This window comes from Acromyrmex echinatior, chromosome 13 (genome assembly GCF_024713525.1).
Source record: "Acromyrmex echinatior isolate Ae372 chromosome 13, ASM2471352v2, whole genome shotgun sequence".
Taxonomy (NCBI): domain Eukaryota; kingdom Metazoa; phylum Arthropoda; class Insecta; order Hymenoptera; family Formicidae; genus Acromyrmex; species Acromyrmex echinatior.
Genome location: NC_141864.1, coordinates 4,194,722 through 4,219,517, shown reverse-complemented (window position 1 = coordinate 4,219,517; position 24,796 = coordinate 4,194,722). Strand labels below are relative to the sequence as shown.

General features: G+C 30.6%; 2 protein-coding genes across 38 annotated transcripts in view; one reads left to right on the top strand and one right to left on the bottom strand.

The window, feature by feature from the left end:
* The window catches only part of LOC105146636 (uncharacterized), a 512,872-nt gene that overhangs the window by 61,885 nt on the left and 426,191 nt on the right, over positions 1-24,796 (top strand). The window lies entirely within an intron of this gene.
* The window catches only part of dpr1 (defective proboscis extension response 1), a 395,482-nt gene that overhangs the window by 251,832 nt on the left and 118,854 nt on the right, over positions 1-24,796 (bottom strand). The window lies entirely within an intron of this gene.

Sequence of the window (24,796 nt, the reverse complement as noted above, 5' to 3'; positions counted from 1 at the left end):
ATTTAAACTAAGAGAATTAAGGCTCGTAACAGAGTAAAGAATTTTAGTTAATTTGCAGAAAATATTCGCCGGCATCTTCAAATTTTCGTGAGCTATTTTAAAAGCGACGTATATGAGCCGAAATCTAAAATATTAATATATTTAATTGAAAATTGATTTTATTTTATTAGAATTTTAATGTAAAGATTTGTAATGTGAGATGTACAATGTTGGAAATTAAGCAGATTCAAGAAAACGCAGAAGCAAGATTTTTTTTAAAGGGAAAACGATTGTATATTTACCAAAGATCTCCATTGGCAGATTGAAAAAAACGTCATTCTCGTTTTTTGAACAATTTCCCCTTCTAAAAAATGAACGTGTGCAAACCAATTGGGAAGAAATTTTTTAACGCCCTTCCTTCTCCACGTTCACGGCATAAATCCAGGTAAATCGAAAGTCCGAAGCCACGCAATTAGCAGTAAACATCTCGCTTCGCCTCGTAGCGGTAAGCTCGCTTAAATGCTAGAGTTACTGGTGACTTTATCCGGTAGTTAGTTAAGCTGCGACAAACCAATTACAGCACTCTGTAGGGGGAGGGGTGGTATTGACTGTCATTTTGAAACAGTGTTCGACATTGATAGGGTTTCGTGCTTCAATAATTTTGTGAAAATGAAATATTTTTAGGGGGAAATTAATATTTTGAATGAATAACGTATAAAATAAGCAATTATGATTCTTAACAAAATTTTATATTCTGTTGCATGAATGCTTGTTTTGTAAATTTTGATCGATATATGTTTGAGTTCATGTTAACAGCGAATTACGTAGCGTTTTTAGGACCATTATTCGGACATGCTTATATTTTTAAAATTAAGAAGATTAAATTAACATTAGAACATATTAGAACGTTGATATTAACATTAATAGATCTTTTTTTACATTATTAAAAATATTACTAAACAATACGACCTAGTTTCATGATATTGTTTATTTATGTGTGTATCAGTTAATCATAAATTGTTTCTAAATTAAATATATAAAGTATATAAATAATATATAAAAATGAAAAATAGAATATATCGGAACATATTAATATAATTAATACAGATAGATTTTCTTTTGCACCAGTTATTAAAATATTAGGAAATGATGTACTAGAAAAAGACTGATTGCATTAAGTGGAATTCTGATTGAAAATGGACGAATTAAGATTTTCTGATTGAATCTATTATATTCTAGTTGAGAAAAGTGGAATTCTAATTCATGTGATTAGAATCTTCTGATTCGTTCATTTTCAGCCAAAAATTTTTCTCAGTGTACGACCTAGTTTTCGCTTATTTATGCGTGCATCTAAGCGTGCGTATTTTCTCCTGTAGCAGAGTAGGGAATACGTTATTTTCCTTAAAGCAACACACCAGAGGATCAACCACCATGATTTTCATTGCACATATGTTAACTAGTACGAGATGAAGTTTATGTTTACTAGGAAAGTAATGCTTTCCAGCGATGAATGTTGGGAAAATATATTCCGAAAAATCAATTTTCCTTCGAAAAATATTCATTGCGAAATTAATTTTTGCGCGGTACTTTGAAAAGAAGATCGATTAAGAAAATTATGTTGATAAAATTTGGCAGTTATTAAAAAGTTGTATTCGCATGTTTTCTTGTATTAAATATATCGTTATTTATTTTATAAATAATTTGAATAAATGATATGTATTATGAATGACAAAAAATACGATAAATTGTTTTATACAAAACGGTAATTATAAATTATCGTTTTAATCTTTTAATCATAAATCGTTATTTTTTTCGAAGCTGCGCAAAATATTTTTCGAAAACATGCACTAAAAAAATCCATTTAATCTTTTCTTGAATATTGTTTGAAATATTAATAAGAATTACGTCGAGTTCGTCTTAAAATTATAATTAATGCTGTGATCCAATCTTTCGTGGAATTGTTAATTATGAAAGAGGATCAAGATAGTTTATTCAACTAGAAGTTAATTTCGTGTGTCTATGAAGAGTAGGATAATTTCTGGAATCGAGGCTGGCATGCCAACGTGGTCATTTCGTGAAAACTTTTCTTTGCTCCAGTTAGCACCTTTTTCATATTCATTTCGGCTTGTTTAATTGCGGAGAATCGCGTCTGTCCCTGTTTGTCCGACACCAGAGAGATTCATGACGTTAAGCGCCTCCCAACTGCACTGAAAAATGAAGAACTTAGCCTGGTGTTCTGACCTACATTTAGTCTCATTTGTTACCAACGTCTAACGACCTTATCAGAAGCCGAACAACTCTCTGGAATTTCTAAATAATCGAAAGTTAGGAACAACTTATTTCTCAATTGAATGCACAGAAACGTTGCATATTGATATTGCAATATTGATATTGCAATCTGAGTTACAATAAATTTGACAGCTGCGATCAGAGAATACGAGCTAATGATTTTTGTATTTCGTATTTATCATTATCCATCATATTCTATCAATATTTTTCTGACAAAATGACTTTTGAAGTTTGTGTTTCCATATTGTGGTAGAAAATAGCATCAGATTTCTCGATGTAACGAAATTGCTAAAAATTTTGCTTTTAACTCAATCAAAATGTCAGTACAGGAAACATTATATTATACTAATTCGAAATCTATAATAATGCGAAATTTAATTAATGTAAAGAAAAAATTGATTCCAAGTTTGTCAAAATTTGTTATGTAAGAATCTTCTTCTTCTAAAGATAAGGGCTGTAAAGATACAGCTTTCTTTCATCACTGAAAGAAAAAAATGATTGCAGGTACTATAATTTAACTATAATTTATAGTTTTTTGGGTCAACTATAAATTTATAATTGTTTTAATCATACATATTATAATTGCTTCAAATTAAAATGTGATCATTACAACTATAACATGTATTAAGTTTTTCCTTACCATATCTCTTAATTATTCTTAATATAAATAGTTAATGAATCTTAAGAAAATAGTTATATTCACTATAATGACGATTGCATTTATTACAGAAAAATGTTATAAGTTCTATTTACCATTCTTAATATTTTATTATATTAATAATTCAGATTATCATAACTTATAATACAATTTCTCCATATTTGTGATATATATATATATACATATACATATATATATATATATATAATTATTGTATAATATTATAGCAATAATAACCATAAAAATGGACCCTAACTATAATTTTTTAAGCATGCAATTATAATCACAAATATCAAGTACTTTTCTCTCTGTAATGAATTCTTCAATGTAAGACCGTGAAAATTCTATTAAAGTTTCTCTTATAGAGAGTATATAAATGAGCAAAAGATATATGTTTGAAAAAATTAAATTGTTACAGCTTTGTAACGACCTAGTTTAAAGATAAAATAAAGATGATATCTACGAGTCCTATGGGATATGACTTTTGCAATCTATCTGTTAAACTGGCTAGCCCGGGATGCCTAGTGACCGAGCACGTATCCATAATTTAACTCGCTAATTTAGAAACTTTAAATTATGTCGGCCAAAGTGTGGATCAGTTACACTGGTCGCTCGCGGCTATGCGAATAATGAGAATTTCAATATTCATATCTGGCTTTAAGGCGACCACGATACTGGACTTTGACGAAACAAAAATTAGATTTAAACGCATTAGCTGATGGATTATTTGGAAAATGTACCTATTTCGTCCGATTAAAGCAGAAATTCCTCGACATTATGTCGCAGTTGATCTTGTAATACTATTATTCCACTTATAAACGAGGAATTTACAACATTTATTATAATACTATATATTTACTTAAAATCAGAGTAATATTTATAATTTAATATCTACTTTCACTATTGTTTTCGAGTACATAATTTTTATTTGTCTTTGTGATTTTAATTATAATCCGAAAAGTTAATTTTTGCAATAATTAACTGCAGTACTCTGCATTAAAACGATTATACTTAAAGTTTGCGGATAGTATATTTATCATTGGCGTAAAAGTAGGGTATAACTTTTGCTTATGCGAGCAAAATTAAAAGATAAAGCATCGTTTGTAAGTTTGAGAACATGTACCAGAATTTAGGATACCTCATAAATTGAGGTTCTTTATGAAAATTAAACGCCTTTTGCCGGAGAAAGATGCGAGAAAAGACGCAAGTTCGTGAATATATATCCGTTGGATTTTTCACGGAGATTTAGCGCGATTGTTCGCCTCGCTCGGATATGAGCCTCGCACACGCGACTTTCATATATCGTGTAAACGTGGTGCCACATGCATAAGTTCGGATAATTCAATTCTTTCCCTTTTGGCCGCTGGAAGTTGCTTTACGTTTGTCCTGAAAACGCGCGCATTTTGGTATCGTTCGATATCGCGAGAAGGTATTATTTCAGTCGGGAAGAAGCTCTAGATATCCTCGTAAAGTCGATCATTTAGATCGAGGAAGCTGCAACATAATTTCAGGTGCACAATTTTATTGCGTCAGTTATAAGCTCGTGAAACTCGAGACGGTAGTATCCATATAAATGGAAAATGCACATTAAAGAATATTCGAAAGGAAATTTCATCGTTTCTTTACATGGTTTCTATATGTAATGATTTCCATATCTTTTAGTGCGGCTATTATGTATATTCAGAGTATTTTAAAATCCGCGATATTTTTCTCAAAATTATATAGGAAAGGATTACGTTAAATAAAATTGTTTTGTTAACTAGAAATCTTGGATTGATATACATTTTGGATTTCTCGCAAAATTTAATTTTTGTAACATTCATGAATTTTAAATTTCTTCAACTTAATATTTGACAATAAAGGTGATATAATGTTCTTTACTTAGTTCAAACTGCAAATTACGTTTTTCAGACTTAATATATTTAAATTAACTCGAATAAAAAAAATTATTTTAAAATACTGAAAAATTAAATCGCAGTTTTAAAATCTACATATAAAGAATATCTATAGTTAATATTATTAATATACAGAGAGTTGTCACACAAAATACTGTAAAATAAACTAATTCTCAAAAGTAAATAAGTAAGTTTTGATTGTACAGAAAATGTATGCGTACGCGTCTTTCAACGAGTTCGAGCGGAGACGTACAAATGTAGGCTACAGATCGGAAAAGACAAACAAGCTTGTCTTAAATATTTGCTATCTCTTGCAGAGGTAAAAATATGGAGTGCGAGTGTAGATATAGAACAAACGCGCCTCAGCTGCATTTGCGTGCATATATGCAACGTAAATATCCTTTCTGTTCTGTCAACTTTTGATGTGTGATGTGTGCTTTCGTAGAATGGCTTTTGTGTCGTAAAAGAATAAAATATTTTTGACAGTAGCTTTATTTTTTTGTTTGCATCAATGATTCGATTAAATTTTTTTGTAATGCGTGTTAATTCATCATTTTACGAAATATTTCATTTTACAGATTTTTAGAAATAATTTTTGGTAATAATAATCTTTCATTACATAATATTTATTCTATATACATTATCTGAAGTTATATAATGAATATGGCAAATTACTTTGTATGGATATAGTTTATATTTTTTAAATCAATTTTATATACCAGATGACGATAAATATTTTAAAGCTAGATTTTTGTAACGTTTTAAGAAAATGTTACAATTTTTAAAGAAAAGTCTGATACAAAAATTCCGGGGCTAAGGTAATTTTCAAAGGAAAGAGTTTACAAGTTAAGAATGACAGGGCTAGAATTTCGCGCACTCAGGGATGGCAAAATGATCAGTATGAAGGAACTTTCTTGAACTTCATGCTTTTGACAAAATTCAGCACTTTCACCGTATATTCGTAATTTTTATTTTGTTCTCGTTTGAAAGCTGTTATAGCTTCAGCATTTTTGTATTGTGCTATTCGTCTTGAAATATTACAAGAAATCTGTTTTTAAAATATTTATCATCATTAAAATATTTATCATCACGCCCGCGTATATTAAATAAAAATAATCTTATAATGGCTCAATAATAATAAACAATAAATAACAAGTAGGGGCTAAGTCAGATTTTTATGTGTTTCAAATTCTTAGATGTTTCGATCTTATTATTAGATCATCCTCAGTGTAAAAAAATTAAACGCAAATTTGACAAAATTAATAAAACGGTTAAAATTATACAATTTATAGTTACGCAAAAAGTTGGTAATATTTATTCTATCTATCTTCCACACAATGCAATGCATTGATATGTTCTGATAATATTAACCGGTAATATTACCAAAACGAAAAGCATTACATGATCTAATAATAAGGTCGAAACGTATGTTTTAAGAATTTGAGATACATAAAAATCTGGCTTGTAGCCTTTTCTTGTTATTTATTGTTTATTTATCATCAATTTTGAGATATCCTATATATTATTACAATATTAAAATCATTTAAATAAATTGATAATATGCAGCTTGTACATACTTTGTAACGCTGCGGAAGGAAACCAGAAATCCGAAAAGACCAATTACTGATATTGCTGACTGTGAAATAGATGGAAAACGCGACTGGGTTAGAGCAGACACGATATCCCGCGTTCGCGCTGACCAATGAAATTTTTGAAAGGCCTTCACATGCACGCGAGGAATTGGATTGTACGAGCGAAGTCGAAATAGCCGATTACTTCGGGGTACGAGAAATACTCGACCCGATCACTTGGTGAACTTGTTCAGATTTATCGCGAACGAATGGCAGCGCCTTACTTCCTCGCGATTTCCCTTATCTGTCATCGTCTTGATGTCGACGAGAAACTTGAACGAAAAGAATTTGGGATTGCAGTCAATAAATCAAGTTATAAGACTAGGGTTGAACTTTATGTAGCGATGAATCCTTCCTTTGTGCAAGAAAATTACTTTATTCGAATAAAATAAATATTAAGACTAATATAATGCTAATAATCTTAACATAGAGCATTGCATTTTTTAAATTCGCGTTTTATATTTAATAACAATTTATATATTGTATATTATTATTTTATCTATAAGAATATCTTTGCATTTTTTAATGAAATTATTTTTTAATGAAATTATTTTTATTTAAGAAATGATAATTATGTTGTATTTTAAGCAAATTAAAATTTTTGCATTCCATTAAAAATAGATCTACAATATAAAGAAAATTAACACTTTCAGCAAATTTTTAGATTGCGAAAATTAAGTAAATTATTCTTGTATCTTTTTTTTAGAGAGCTCTTTTATAGATGTTTCAGAATTAGACATCGATAATGACGATCCTTTCATAGCGCTTTAAACCTCGTCAAAGACGTAACAAAACTTCAGACATTGCTCCTTTCTCGCCTGAGGCAGAATTATTAAAGTATCTTCTTTAAGGAGTTCTTTCACATTTCGAGGAGCGAACTTTGTAAGTAAGTGAAGTATGCTCAATGTTATTTCTCGGTTAATCAATACAAAGATATCGGCAAACGAAGACGAGATATAATCTAACAAGATGCGAGTTTTTTAATTCATCGATTAGTCAATCGCATTATGTTTTTATGGAGCTTTTATAGAACAAAATTGCATTTGTACATAATGCGATTTAGCAACCAATGAATTAACAAAACTCACCTATTGCTACAAAAACATCGAAAAAAATGACTTGTTTTTTTATAAGTAACAATTTATTTAGTATTTGTCGTAGTATTTTTTAAAAGATTTTGTAATTTTATTAAACATACTTATTTATAAATAAAATTGCTAATAGAAAGATAATTTAATGAATAATTTTAAAACGCATTACTGAAATACAGGAAATTCTTTTTAATTAAAAAAAATGTCTTATTGACATATAAATTTTTTTTTAAATAAGGAGAGGACTTTTATAAATATTAATCAACGAAATAGGTCTTTTCTTCTCTCTTTCCTTTTTGTGATGTGGAAAAACCCAACTTTTAGAAAAATATTTAAATATATTTGTTGAGAGAAGAAAAATTTTAAGTTAGGAACAATTTTAGGATACTAAAGATTTTAAGATATTGATATTTAACAAACGATTTTAGCTGCAGGTTAAAATTTTATTCGTTGTCTACATTTATTATTAATGTTAAGTGTAATCATTTTTGCTCCAAGCATCATATGGACATCATATGGACATCATATGGACATTTAGAGTTAAATGTAGAATGCTAATGCTTTGTAGAAAGCGTCAATCTCCTACAAAATTCCTAGGAAGATCCATTAGGTTAATTGTGGTCAGCGTAGGTATCATTAAAATCGGCCCATTTTCCAAATTGCGGTATAACGTGCGCCTGACAATTGCGAATACGTTTCGTCGGTCAAATAGGTTAGTAGTAGTAGTAATTGGATGAATTGCACCGACAATTTGAGTTCGCTAATTGTACGTGATCGATTCGCTAGTTTCTAGATTATGATGTTATTTTACCGCATTTTATGTTTATTATATTTTTGTAAGTAAAGATAATAAGTACATTAAAAAAAAAATTTAGTCAATTTTAACAAATATTTAGTTTAATATTAAATTGCCAATTAAACAATTATTTACAAATAAATATTTATTCAGTAAAAAGAATAATTGTTAAATCAAATCAATGTTTCTTGTATCAAATAAATATATCTTTATATTTGATAAATATCTAATTGGCAGTATTCAACCAAATATTTATTAAAATTGACTTTTTTTTCCTCAATGTAATTATCTGTAACTAATGCGTAATTGTTAGCGTTAATTATTTCTTTTTATGTCCGTGTTGCGTAGATGCTGAAGTATAATGCAGCCAAATATAGGAAAATATAGAAAATTATATCTTATTACTGTAATTATATTACTTTTTAATATTACTTTTTACATATTATTGTTAATTAATCTATTAACATAACAAGACTGTAATTGTCTCAGATTTTATCTTTTTTTTGTTTTGTCTCATCGATGTACATATCATAGGAGCATTTACTGACGTTAAATGTCACTTCGGTTTACGAGTGTGATATGAGGCTGGTATAAAAATGTCACTGTGAAGGAGAGATCTTATCGCGTAGCATTATCGCGACGATGACTGCACGCTTGAGTTGTACGCATAAAGTATGCGAATTTCTTTCACTACTACGCGGAAAGCGTCGGATGCCGGCATGCATCATGACAGTTTTTTAAAAAAATTGCAGCTGGACCTGATGCGAATATTTTAGCAAATCATTGTTGTACTAAATCCACAAATATACAAATGGATGGAAATGAAATTTAGGAAAATTCGTTTCTCTTTTAAAAAACAATATAAACATTATAATTTCAACTAAATATAATAATCAATTCGAATAAGTTGAAAATTCGTAATTTTTATACATATATAATTTTGCCTCAGGAGATGCCGAGTGATATGTTGCGGTTGTAATTTCAATCTGACCTTCCATTAACTTATTTAATTTTTTATCCCACTGTAAATCCCTGGATACAAACAAGTAAATACAAACAAAAGCACGCTCTTTAAAATCTTCCCATTATGTTGGACAGGAAAAAGATAGCTTTTAACACAATTGCGAGATATTATATTACAAAACTTTCATGTGATAAATGCGAAATAATGTAGCAATAATCAAATATTACATGATTATAACCGTCAAAAATTAATCCTAATAGAATTGACAATAAAATTCTTATTTTGATGATAAATAATATTTTACTTTATTACTTATTTTCTGTCTATTTTTTTCTTTAAAATACATCATCACTTGTCTAATCTTAATTTAATATCAGATTAAAATAAAGAGATATTTAGAATTTTTGATAGCAAATTATATGTGTATCAAATTCTATCTTTATGAAATTTCTAGAGCTCGTTATTTCAATATTTTAATCGCGTAATGTAGCGTAATATATATGTACGTTGCACTTTTAATGAAGCCTCGTTCAGGTGCAGGAACACGTTGCATAATTTCTCTCGCCTGACTTATCGCGGATTCGACTACTGGCCGACGAAATGGATTTCCTCACCTCTGGTCCAAGCGAGCCGGGAAATATGCTCGACGCTTATGGTGACGTATGGCGCGTATAAGAAGAGAAAAAAGAGTAAAGTCCTGACTGCACTCGGCTCGATTTATCGCGGATTTTTTGCCCACTGGCGAGTACGGAGGCGATTAATTAGCAGCTCGGCCGAAGCCATCAGCATGGACTCGAAACCGAAGCTACGTTCGCGGATTAATTCGCTTGATATGACTTGAAACCGAGATTTATCCGACGCGAATTGAATTACACACAGCACGCGTTTTCGTCTGTACTCGTCACGTGCAATCACGGACTCGTCAGGAGTTAGTTGATTGCTTGCCATATATTCGTAGTGTGTTAGCTTAAGAGTTGTCTTTAATAAGATATTGACTCGTTAAATGAGAGAAATTTGCACTTGTAATTCGTAATAATTGCTATTCTATTTTATATATGCATTATTTTTGGATTACTATGAGCTCAATAAATTATTACATTAACATATACGCGATGTATGACTGTTTCCCACAAACATTTCTGACAGTTTTAGGTAATATTATAATTAAAAAAAGATACAATCTCTCTCTCTCTTTCTCTCTCTCTCTCTCTCTCTCTCTCTCTCTCTCTCTCTCTCTCTCTCTCTCTCTAAATCCTATAATTTTTTGAAAAGACATGGGGGGGGGAAGTATGATGTTAATAAAACTATAATAGTTTCTTTCTAAAATTCGATTATTCAATTAATAAAAATATTGTAATATACTGTTTATAAATAAATTATTTATGATTTATTAAAAATAACATTATTTTAATATAAATTACTTAATTTCAAAATTTTATTATAAATTTTAAGTTAAATTAAATAATATAAATTTTTATATAAAGTAATAAATTATAATATAAATAATATTTTATATAAATTAATAATTGATAATATAAATTTTAAATTAAATTAAATAATATAAATTGTTATTTAAAATTTTAATATAAATTATTTAATGAATTATTTATATATCTGCTTAATAATGTGTTAGTAATGCGCGATTGTACTACTACTTTTTTAATATGAAAAAACTTCATGTAAAAAGAATTACAATTAAAAGACTATCTATTGAAAATCCTTTCTGGTGACGTGATTGCTAAAACATCGAACAGAAGTACACGTGTGCAATGATGTTCATAAATGTTTTACGTGAAATATATAGACGCAATTCATGTGACGCTCGACCGCATCTATCATTTTGAACGATGTCGTTTGTTCCCGTCGAGAGCAACGTCGTGGAAGTAGATTGGTCACATGTACTTCATCGCCGATTATCTCAGGCGACTTGCTTAGCGAGAAGGATGAAAACTCCTTTTCTTGACGCGGAAAAGTTTCCGCATAACGTAGAAAAAATTGTGAGAAGAACATGGTTACTCTTTCTCTTTGTTTCACCACTAAGATTAATGCACTCGCCGTGTAACTTATATGAAATGCGAAGTTAAGTACGCGAAATGAGAAGTTGGGTGCGAAACCTTTACATGTAACTTCACTCATTTTCTTCTGATTTAACGTGCCTCTTTCACGGCAACACACAAATGAGTAGAAAAATACGGAGCTGACTTTTTGCAGTCGGCAAAGAATTTCTCGGCATGTTTAACGTGATAATTTTCTTGACTTTTGCATTTCTAAAAATAACATACACGGTATTCTTTCTGTAATTTTTGAACTATAACTTTAACATTTACTTTTTGAAATAATTTTAAATTTTACACATATAAATAATACAAGAATAAGAGAAAGGGTTTCATTATACTGAGATCCAAGTAGATAATCCTGAAAAGTTTTTGAAAATATTGTATTAAAAGTAAATTACCACGTATTTATTATAGGTATAATTATGAATATACGTACATAAAAAAAAATAAGAAAACGTTGCTATTTTATATTTTTCTTTTATAATATTTAGTGATTTTTTACTACACACAAGAAAAATATTGACAGTGTGTATCTCCACTACTCGATTTAGTAAATCAAATTTTATAAGATATACAATGTTTTGCTCGTAGAATATTTTCTTTTCAGCATCGTGACATACTTGTGATCCCATAACACCGTTCTCGGTTCCCTCTATAAAGCATCGCGATGCAACGTTTCGCGATAGGAGGAGGATGCCCCGTAAAATGGAGCATCCTCGGAGTCCCGTTTCCGCTCGCGTTGGCTAAAGTTGCACCAACGTGAGGCTCGAAATTCCATCGTGCGCGAGAGATGCGGCGGCGTGCAAGAAGCAAGAGAATACCGAATTTCCAGCGAGATCCGACAACTATTGCCGCGGTTCCCAAACCGAACACAGTTGCGAACTCTTGCGCGACTCCCTATTTTGGCTGCGAGACAAGAAAGCCGCTCGGCGCAGGGTTGCGAATGTATCTTCGCGAATACAAGCATGAAGCACGTGACTTCGTCGTAGCACGTCTTACAATTTGCGGTTTGAAATAGCATGAAAAGACGATTGTTTGCACAAACTTCATCGGGCTTTTTATCGTACTCGAATTCTGTTATGGGAACTCGCAACTTTTGAGATGGTTCAACAAAGAAACTGAAAGTTCATGCGTCGTTTCACTTAAATGATGGGACTCATTTACTGAATTTTGTGCTCTTTCGTATCGTTTTGCTATCTTCCCATAATGTGAAGGAAAACTATTACACTCCTTGTGCTGTTCGCTAATAATACGTCAAGTCAACAAATAGAAAAACTTGATTTGTTTCTGATGAATGACAATTTTTGATGGTGACAATTAGTTTATAATACTCATTATTTTTAAATAAGTGACAAAAGAATCGAAGTTAGATTTTGAAGCATAATATTTATGTAGTTCCTAAATATATCTTTCAGTAAAACGCATTATTTACTATAACCATAAAATAGAGCTAAAATTATGATACATATCACAATTAGATTGATCGTTGATTTAATAATGTTGCGAAAAATATTTTATCTCAGCCAAGATTCTCGAATCTAAAATCTCCAAACTATCCAAGGTGGGTGTTCTTTTTAATTTGAAGCATTTGGAAATTTATCGCGATAATCAATATATATAAGAAATTATTTTTATTTATTACAATTATAAGACATCGAGTTCTTATGCAATTGCATATTTTTGAAGAAAGCAGATTGGGAAGAAAGACCGAAATAGAAATTTTCTTATTGAAAAAACATTGTAAAAAATGCATATTTGTTTGTATATTTCGTATATTTGCATATTTATGCATATTTGCATATTTTGTGTATATTTTCAAATTTTGTATGCATAAAAAATCCGATATTTAATTATAATATATTTTTGGTGCATGTAGATTTTTTACTAGTGATAGAAACTACTATTAGTTATTCAATGCAATAAGATTGCTTCACATAATTTAGATAAAATGATTTTTTGTTTGAAATGCTATTATTTTGATAAGAAAACGCGAGAGAATACAAAGTTAGACGAATCATTTGGAATATCGCAGCGATCCTCAAACACGCAGCAGTTAATGCACCTCCCATTATCTCTCTGAGAGCGCATAAAGGACCTCTTGTCGGAGTTCCTCGTAGCTCTAATCGCGAGTGTCAGGCTGAACCTGGCCGTACCACTGCCTGTACTCAACGGCAATAAAAGTGAAATGTATGAAGGGAGACAATCCAATTACTCCCACCTACCGGCACGAATGATGCTTATCGACTTTGCCAGAGGTGGAACGTATTATTTCCTCCTTTGTCGAGGTTTCTGCATCACCCTTTTCCGTTTCGCATTTCTCCTGCGACCAGATCACAATTCGTCATAAGTTTAGTATTCGAGGTTCGTCGGTATAACGTAGAAAAGATTTTATCTTTAATCGTTTTTTCGTTTATGCAAAATATGCGTTGCGACTTTAAAAGATTCTCCAGAGTCCAGTCCCCAACTCCGTTTTGCTTCTAACGTCATTCTACGTGAATATCGTAATTTCCATTCTATTATATACATATATGTATATGTGTATCCGTGTGTGTATCAGTATGTTCAGGAATAATTTAATGTTCTCTATTGCAAATTGCATGACTGCAGCGCAGAACCGGTTCTACTGTTCATGTGGACGACTTATTTCGAACAATTGGAAATTGAAGGCTGATCGCGTATGCGCGTGTGCCAAGTCCGTATGAACAGCAACAGCCATTTCGCCCAAGATCTCGTTTCTCGGGAATCTCGATATAGCGTGCGCGTGCGGCCGATATTGCCTTCGTGACCGATATTAAGTACTTACTCGGTAATTTGAGATTATTCGATATTCATGAGACTAGATGCACCTCGTCCATGCATTTTCTCGAAGTTAGAATTAATGATAGTCTTTCTATTGGGAGAGTACAAGCAATTTCTGAATGGCTATTGTGAGTAAAAGTTATACGTGGATAAAGGGTATGTTTTAAAATATGATGGATTAATGAAGTTCCGTAGAATACATTTACATTTTATTTAAACTTTAAATTGGATTTTACAATTTGATTGATTTTTTAAATAAAAACGTGCTAATATAAAATTTTAACATGCATTCCAGATAGCTTGCTTCTATGAAGTGTAAATGTAAATATATTGCATGTATTATGGTTAAATTAATTTTTTTATATAATAAGAATTTGTTATTAACATGTGCACCTCATTAAGGCTGGATTGTTCAGCTCATTGTCTTATTCTTTTTTTGTTTATCCAATAAATAAATTACCACATAATTTATCTCTCTCTAAAGATAGAACAACCGATTCTTAATCTATTTAGAACATTAATAATCTCCTACTTATTGTTAGATGTATACATGGACACGTACTAAAAAAATGATTACGTCTGTAATACGCAAGAGAAAGATAAAAGACAATGCATTAATCAGGCCAAAGCAAAAATTGAAATTACCTTGTTGAATATGCTATGCGCGACAATAACGGTAAAGGCAATTTGAAACAGGTCAGACAAAATCAATAATTAGGCGAGAATCTGGAATCGTTTATTCGCACAGAAGAACAGAATAAACATTGTTCACTAATGCATCCGTTGCCACCGTATTATTCTTTTTTACTTTACACCGGAATATATTATATTTGCTACTCAATTTACATAGGAATCGGTGCGCTTATGTGAGAGTTTAAATATTCATGCGTAGATTCCAAATGTTTATAAAACACACGCTTTCATTTACTTCTCTAACGGCGTGTGGTGTCATCGTGAAAAAGTCCATATCATTATAAATGAGCGCAGCTAAGCAATAAATATCCTGGAATTCCTGGGAAAAGAAGCGTGTTAACGGATAATCGCACGTCGAAGATGTTAGAGAAACGCCGATGTTCGTGCACCGTCGCTTCAACAATAAAGTACAAGTTGAAACTTTTCCAATCAAGCAAACTCGCGTGCAGAAAGAAATCGGTCCTTGCTTTAGTCACGTTCTGATTAATCTCACCTTTACCCACTGCTTAAAACTATTATTAAGCGGTTTCGTTTTTTGAGCGAAGGGATTTACATAAACAAGTTTGCATTTTTCAAGGAATGAAGTTGAATCGAAAGATGACTTACAAATAATTGTACAAATAATATTACTTCAACAGAATATGTTGCTTTTATATACAATAATTATAGTAAGAAAAAATATAGAGAGAGGGTATAATATAAAGATATATTTATTTGGTACGAGAACCATTAATTTGATTTAACAATTATTCTTTTTATTCAAGAAATATTTATTTACTGTAAATAGATGTTTGTTTATTGGCAGTATCGAACTTATTATTCATTAAAATTGATATTTTTTCTCTGTATAACACGGTATTTAATATTAACCGTCCGCTGCAATCATATTTTTATCCCTCCATCCAATCTATATTGTTAAATATCAAAGAAGCAATGGCAACGCAATCCCTTGAGTTAAATAAGATTTTGTTATTTTTAACTTCGATATGTAAATCAATCCATTTCTGAAGCTTCAAAGTAAACAACGTTCATATTAATGTATGCACTTAGTAAATATAAATTGAATTTAAGTCAAATTTAGTATATTTTCTTGAGTTAAATTGTTGAACTTTATTGTTTTAGTTAAATTAATTATATATTGAGTAGAAGCAGTGGTGACCTACAGAAATGTTTAAAAATAATTCAAATTGACTTTACGAATGTCAAATTGAATTTATGAAATTGATTTATGAAGTGCAAATATTTTTTACTATTCTAGGTTTTTAAAAACTGTGGAAAAATTCAGGGTTACTTTTCAACATTTCTATTACATTACAAAATAGTTTTTTCCCAAACTATTTTAGGAGAGGAAACTGGGGATTTCATTCTTCTTTATTTTAGAGAAATTTCGCTTATGTACTTATACTAAAAAAGATTTACATACAGACGGTTAAAATTTCTCAGATTTTCTTAATTTCTTATGCCTGGTTTATGCTTCGATCTTAAATGCTCCTAAAATCCTAAAATTCAGCCAAATACAGATTTCAGTTAGGACCAATTAAGACTGGCAGTCCTTGGAAGACTTGGCTGAATTTTAGAGTTAAGATCGAAGCACTAGTGTCATATATTTTATAATAAAAATTATTTTATTTTTTATAAATAATATACCATTTATACCATATTCATTGTCGAAAATCAATATATCATTTTTTTTTATCTCTTCTGAATCGCTCTTAACTATAACTTAAATAGGAGATATTGCATTCGATTAGAAAAGTCAGCAAAAAAAGGCCGTTCAGTGATTGCATGTACACTCTATCAAACCGCAAGTAACAAGCAAACCGAAAACATGCTTCGTCAGTTTATTCGAATTCCACATGAACGATATACAGTACATACGATTCAAAAACGATGGAGCCGGAGGTGTTTTTCTTTGCAAGACTTTTGATTGACGATTTACTGAGAGATCCTCAATGATTTACGGTATACGTAAATGCGTGCATTACTGTTTCGTCGTGTGGGAAACAAATTAAATACTTCTTCGTTCGATTTTCCGATGTACGATTAATAGGGGAAGGAAATAAAAGAACTAAAAAGTTTTACTGAAAACTTTTCACTCCGACATTGCTTCGGTAACGTTTTTCGAGATTTTCAACTTTCGAAAATGCGCAGATTGACATTTTTTTAACGTCTCCGCGGAAATTTCGTATTATTCGAAACTGGAGATTACTCGGGGAACTTTGGCTGTAGTTCGAAGATTCCGCGAAATTTCAACGAGAACTTGCGACGTTACACAATATATGGAGATCCATTTTCTAAATGAGATTTTATGGATCGTTCACAGCAATCTTCATGTATTCACTACTTAAATTATATTTTAGTATAAATTAAATGATAATAATATAAATTAATATTCTACTTATTTTAATGTATATTAAATTTAAATTATAATTATAAGGGAAAAAGTTGTTTTATGATTGTGGGAGAATTATTTTATAATTTTGTTTTTTGTATTAATCTCAGCTTTTTTTTTATCACAATTAATTGTAATTTGTATACATATTGAATATTTTTTCAGCAATTTTATTGTTTATATTATACATTATATAAAAGCTTTATTTCATAAATATGAATTATAATGTCACTGCATTAAAACACAGCAACTATTAAATGTAAATTGTTTCTATTGGTATCGTATCACTTTGCAGTGGTTTTCATGAATATATCGAACTCCATTACTGCCATGATTTTAGTTTCATTGCCATAGATTCCTACATACAACGTTATACATGGTTAATGGTTTTTGCAATGCTGAAAGAATTTTACTTTTCGAGCGCTGGCAATCGCCATTAGATTCATCACGAATGCAGTTCCGTGCGCCATATCGCATCGATTGCCATAAATTAGTGGGGAGCCTCGGTTTACCAATTCCCAGAGCTTTTCATTATTTTTCGCGAGACACGCGTGTACATAACTGTAGATATCTTTTAATGGCTTGGTCATGCGGCTTTTCAGGATATAATTAAATGTAGCGACACGCGGCGTCATTGTGAAACGTTATGTCTGTGACATGTTTTATTCTTTGTCCATGAACAATCCTCTAATTAGAGCGTCGCGGGTTAGCATCTGGTTCAAATCTACCGTAATTGCCATACATCATTCGATACTAATGTTAGCCGCTTAAAACAGAAATGGCATAAATAAGTGTATACATTGCAAAATAAAAATAAAATGTAACTTAATGTATAATAATGTATAATATATGTATAATATTTATATACTGTATATTTATTGATTGACAAATTTTCACATATAAGAAGAAAGAAAAAAAAATATAAAGAAAGTTTAAGTTTTGTAAAGACATGAATTGAAATTGTAACTACCAGTTTACATCACTATTTCTTGTAATCTCGATTTATGGTCATGTTTAAAATGTAAATCTATTTTTCATACATAATTCATGCATTGTTTGAAATTTTTATTATTTATATTTCACGAAAATTTTACTCATTATTGAATGAGTAAAATTTACTCTGAAAACGATAATTTTCTAACAAGAAACTTAAAGGAGACAATGTTTTCTAAGGATTTTCAGGATCACTGAATTTTGACTGTAGTCTTAAAATACCAAATTCAAATAAAAAAAAAATCTTATCGTGTGAAAAATTTTGCACTAAAAATTCATTTTTACAAAATGAAAATAAGAGATACAACCTCCAAAGGCCTTGATCTTGACAAAGTTATCCAGGTCATGATTCTGAACAACGAGAAGTTTTAGCCGTCAATCGGATTAATGCGGTACTGTAATTTAGAGTCCGATCGAAACTTTTACCGAAACTGAAAACGAACACTCATTACGAGTCAGTTTCGATTGAAATCATACAGAGCCCCTATTCTTGAAAAGTATCGCATACGTAAAACTAGAGAAATACTATAATATATATTACATACACTATAGTATTTCCCTAGATTTTCATATGCGATACTTTTTAAGAATAGAGGCTCAGCTTTTTTTCATAAATATTAATTTTAGTATGTGTAATTATTGTTTCAATAATTAAATTATGATGTTTATGAAGAAGAAGTACTTATATTCTTTGGCCGAAATTGACACACAATCGAAATTTCAGTTTTCGATTTCGGCAGAAAGTTTATTATTGTTTCAATAAATTATGAGGAAAAAACATATGATATATATTACTATGTCTATTATGTGGTCTTTATAGGATTTCTACTTTTTAATTTTGGTTTCGGTTTTGATTGAAATTAACATGTAGCCGAGTGTTTCGGTTCAGTTTCAGCAAAAGTTTCAATCGGATTCTACTGTAACTTTCACTACTTTACTTTCTGTAAAATCTTGTAACTCGAAAAGTACTTAATAAAAAAATATTTTATTATAGTTTTGAAAAGTTCTCAATATAAGCTACTTAAAATATGTAATAAAAAATGGAGGGTTCCATTTAAAAAAATTCGAAGTGACTTTGCTCTGACTTTGACAAAGTTACTCAAGGTCAAACCCATAATGCCATTTTCCCCCTTGAAGTCACATAACTCTTGTCTGAAACTTTTTTTAATCCCACGTCTCCTTCTTGAGTTATTCGTCTGGGATGATTAAAATGAAACACCCTGTATATAATATGTAAATACTTTGCAATTAAAAAGCTTTAAAACTGATTTTTATGATAATCAGATTTTTTTATGATATTAAATTTTTTTTTTAAATTCTCTTTATCTCATATTAAATAAACTTGCAGTTAAAAATTTTTATTTTTAATCTCAGATTTGAATAAAGCATTTTCAAAATTATCATAAACCAAGTTCTATGAAAATCAAGCAAGCTAAGCAAGATTAATAAAAATTAGTATAAATAAATAATTTTTTTTGTACAATAAGAAATTAACATTTTTAATTCTTTAAAATAAAGTTTAATAAAGTAAAACAAGAAATTTGATTTTTTATTTTTGATCGATGTAACATCGCATAAGTTATCGAAGAACGCTTAATGAAGTTTATTGGGGGAATGGAAGAGAAATATGATGTAATACGATAATAATTAATTAATTGGCAGCTTTGTGAATACATGTCGTCTAGCATGGCAAGGCCATTGCATTATGCTGTTACGTAATAAATGAAATTGTAGCTAGAATTCTGCGAAGTAATGTCGAGGAAAGTTTGTCTTATAGAAACTCCGGTAATTAAACTAAAGTAAAGCAGCGTTGGTGCACGACGCGTTACACATTTATACGTCTAATTTTGGTAAACTGTAATTTAACAACAAACGTGAGTGTTTCGTTTAACCACATCTCTGGGAGTTCATCTCGTTTTCATTCGATGAACTTTCACATCGGAAAAGTGATACATTTACTGGATACGTTGGTTACACAACAAAATATACACAGTGTGTTTTCAAAATAGTGTAAAGTTTACACTAAAAAAAAAAAAGATTAGTCGCTGTAACAATTTAAATGATAAAATATGGCACAGCATTTTTATATGGCTGCAGCAACCAGGTTTTGGTTGTAGCACCAAATTTTTAGTTGCGTTAGCCTATCAAAATCATATACTGACATTGCGGATAGGCTAACGCAACTAAAAATTTGCTGCTATAACCAAAATCTGGTTGCTGCAGCCATATAAAAATGCTGTGCCATATTTTACTATCTAAATTGTTACAGTAACCAATCTTTTCTTTCAGTGTACGATTGAATTTTATTCATTATCAGACAATTAAAACAATATTGTCAACCGAATAAAAAAAAATGTAAAATCCAAAATAAAAACAAAAATTTAATTTGCTACAGAATTAATTAATGTAATGATGAAATAATTATTTTTGAGAACAAACTAAAATTATTTTTTTGCAAACTTTGTTGAATGGCAGATATGAAAAACATAAATTATATTTCTTATTATTAATATATTATGTTATAATTAAATATTATGAAATTGTGTTTTTACCATTAATTATGAAACTGCATATATTGGTTAACATGCAGTGTGTGTGTGTGTGTGTGTGTGTGTGTGTGAATTATTCAATATTTTTAATTAGCAAAATATTTTTATCATTTTTCTGCAGCATTAAATTCTCTCTCACAATTGTATAATAAATTTACACTTATAAAGATAATTCTGTTGAATTAATTTTAACGGTATACATATGACCTTATTTCAATGTGATTTTTAAATTCAGACCATGTCATACTTTCACTTGCATTTTTACGTCAGGAAGTGTATCACTGACAAGCAATAAATGGAAAAAAAGTAGAGAACATTCGCGACCAAATTTTTGTGCATTGTCGTGGCCGTCCGCTGTGTTTTGTCACATGATGCATTGTTCTCGAATTTTATTTTATTTTCAGCACGTATTGCAATTTTGCAAGATAGATTTTCAACCCAGTCTGCGAAATTGAGTAAATCTACAGATTTTTAATTTAATATGCAGAACAATATCCATTTTATTTTATGCCTGAACAAACGTTATCTTTTCTATTGTTAACCTTTATAGGATAGGAAACTGCCAATAGTGATGCATACTTCTTTCTCATATTTTGAAGCAAGGATTGCGATGAACTATAAATCTTATGTAAAGAAGTGTAAGATTTTAAAAATAAATCATCGCTTTTTAAAAGTTAAAAGTTTCCAGCATATTTTACTATAAATGAATATATATATATATATTTCATAAATTTTTAGCGTACTTTATTTTTTTTTTCATTGAAATATGAATATCAAATATCGTGAAGCTTAGAAGACTTGCAAGACTGGGCATTTATTTGGACAACTAAGGACCGGTTGTTCCATAAATAAATGTTTGGATAAACTATGTGGTAATTTATCTAATAAACAAAAGAATAAAAGAGTAAGAGCATAAGAGAATAAGACAGTAACATGAGCTGAAGTACTGAAAGGTGGAACAATCCAGCTTAGCCTTCTTGTATGTAAAACATTTACACATAATTCTTTACTTTGTGAGACAGACAACGGTACGCATTTCGAAGAATGATAAAGCTTACATAAAAGAGAGCTTGAGCGCTTATGAAAAGATGAAAAAAATAACTAATGACTTTCAAACTAAATTCATAATGAAGTGAAACAAAACCGGTATTAAACAAAACTTTTTATTGAATTAAATTCAGTTGTGTGTACGCAAGTGATAATGCAATAGAAAGAAATTAAATTTGCATTGCGAGACAATCATTATATTTGTATTTTGCTTTTTATACAATTGCCTTGCTCATTTAAAATGTGTCTGATTTACGGATTTAAAAAAATTATATGCTTATTTAATTAATTATTAATCGTCACTGTGAAAAAAGTTTAAAAAGATATCAGTATTAGAATTTCTGCTTTAAAAAATTTTAACAAACGACATCTCGAAAAGACAGTTGCTCGTTCATTGACATTGATAGTTCTTGACGCCACTTAATTATCTTATAAGTATCATTCAAATATATGCGGTAGCAGCCATTGATTCGCTCACGACACGAGAGTGCTCAACTAATTACGGTCGAAAATGGGGTAATAGGTGCATCATTCTTTTTTATCCGGCGCATTCCACCCGCGCGATTCCGCGTTAAAAGCGAGAGAAGGATAAAAGCCATGAGAGATAAGAGCTCGCGGTCGCAAAGTCGAATGTCTTAAGTTTCCGAGCTAGATGAGATTTCGCGTTATCTAGTGTCGAGGCTTTGATAAAACGCCTGCGAGGTACACAGACAATAAGCACGAGCGGCTTTCCTCGTCGTGAACAAGCTATTTACGCCATTAAACACGTCTCATCGTGTTTTGTTAATCTTTTGTTACTAGAATAATCCTTAGAAGTATAAATGATAGCGAAATATAAATTCCCATGCGACAATGTATTTTTTTGCTTTCATTAATAAAAAATGTTGCAGTAACATTTTTTTTAAATTAACGTAAAAACTGAAATGTCTGATAGAGCATACAGTCTTTCAACATCTCGTAATCATCTTTACAATCTATCTCTACATTTATCGAATGTAAAAAATAGAATACAGTATCAATTCAATAGTAATCATACTTTTGTCTATATAGAAGGCGTTTCATAACTCTTGTGAAATATTTTAACAACGTATTTTAAAGATTGCAAATAAATAAATATATATATATATATAAATCTATTAATTTATTAATTCGTCTTGTTTTACTTTCAAATTACAAAGATCTATGTAATTTAAAAGTAAACCAATTAAGACGTATTAATAAAAAGTAATCACATATTATATAAAATTTAAAATTATTTCGTTTATTGAAACTTAAAAATAATTCGAAATATTTGTAGGATCTTAATTATTAGGAGTTCCTTAAGATCTCTTTGAGATATTCGTGTCCCATATTCGTTACATTAATCTTAATCAGTTAAGATTTTGTCATATTTCTCGACGGTGCTAGCGCAATAATTAATTATTGATTAGACAAGGACATGTAATAGTGTCATAATTAAATTATACGACTGTCACACGTCTTCGAGTTTGAGTTCAAACTCCCTCTGATTAAATAATCCATTCAACCTTTGTTATCTCAGGCCTGACAATCTGCGGGCATCTTTGATAATGAAACAGTCAGTGGACAAGTACTAATTACTGATGCGCGAAACGTCCTACAGAATAGATTTTCATCAGTGTTGAATTTGCATTAATATTGTATTTATATTGCTCATGTTGATTAGCTAATTTGTGACTAATTTAAATTTAATGAAAGCAAATTTAATGAAAAGAATAAAATGAGAAATGCATGTACAAATATCAGTAGAGTATAATACGAACATAAAATATATTGCGTTTACTTAATTAAAATTTTCGTAGATCAAGATTAATATCATCGGAATGCGATTACATTAAATATTTATTGTGAACAAATCGATATTGGTTACAAGTTTATTCAGAAATATGAAAATGGGGAAAGGTATAATTAGAAATTTAACAAAAGGGAGTGGTCGATAAACTGGTGAGTAGATCTGTAATAGACGATAGATAGCGAATAGGGATAAAGTGAAGTCAGAGGCGAAGATGAGAATAGATGGAGAGAAAGAGAGAGAAAGAGAGGGGGGGGGGAGAAAGAGAGAGAGAGAGAGAGAGAGGGAGAGAGACGAAGGGAGAAAAAGCAAAAGAAGATCCTGGATATCAATTCTGGAAAGCATTGGGAAAAGAGACGTCCATGTTTTCACGGGGGATATGCGAGGTCGAACAGAGTGCGGTCGAACAAGATCCCGGGGATGTCTGGCCAGTCGCCAGAAAACATGGCGCTATGGTGCTCGCTTATTCCACTCGCCCCGACAACTAGGTTCGTAAGGGCATGAGAATGTTCCGCACTCTCGAGGCCCGGGTGAGTCACTGGCGACCAAGCACGGTTAGTCGGTGCCGATCTCTGTTACTGACCGCTGGTAGTGGCGACGTTGAAGTCGAGCGATTGCATCTCGTGGGAGTAGTTCGTTTTCTCCTTCTTCTTGATCTTCTTCTCGCTATGAGAGCTCCCGAGAGCGACTGACCTGGAAATGCCACGGAGCTATCTCATGTTTGCCCCGTTAACACTTTAAGCCCACTTTCATTAGTGGCCATGGCATTTAAACTGCTCATCAAACTGGCAATAGTAATTTCACCATCGCGTGCTTTATAATATTGTGATTGTGTTGTAAATAATTATACTGTCGATTTGTGTTTTAGTTCACAAATATTGAGGAAGTTTTATTTAAAGGTTAATTTTTATATTCTTGGTGTAGGATTTTTTACAATATAAAAAATTAAGCAAATGATTATAGCAAATTTTACATTTCATAAATGCAGGCTGTAAAATTATAAGGATAATAATAATAGCAATTTTAATGTAATATTTTAATCGAAGGTAAATGATGTAATATATTCGATATTTTATTTCGATATCGGATAAGCGCGTGGACATTATCGTTTTAATTTAATATCTCTTAATTTCTAATCGATTAATACGATATT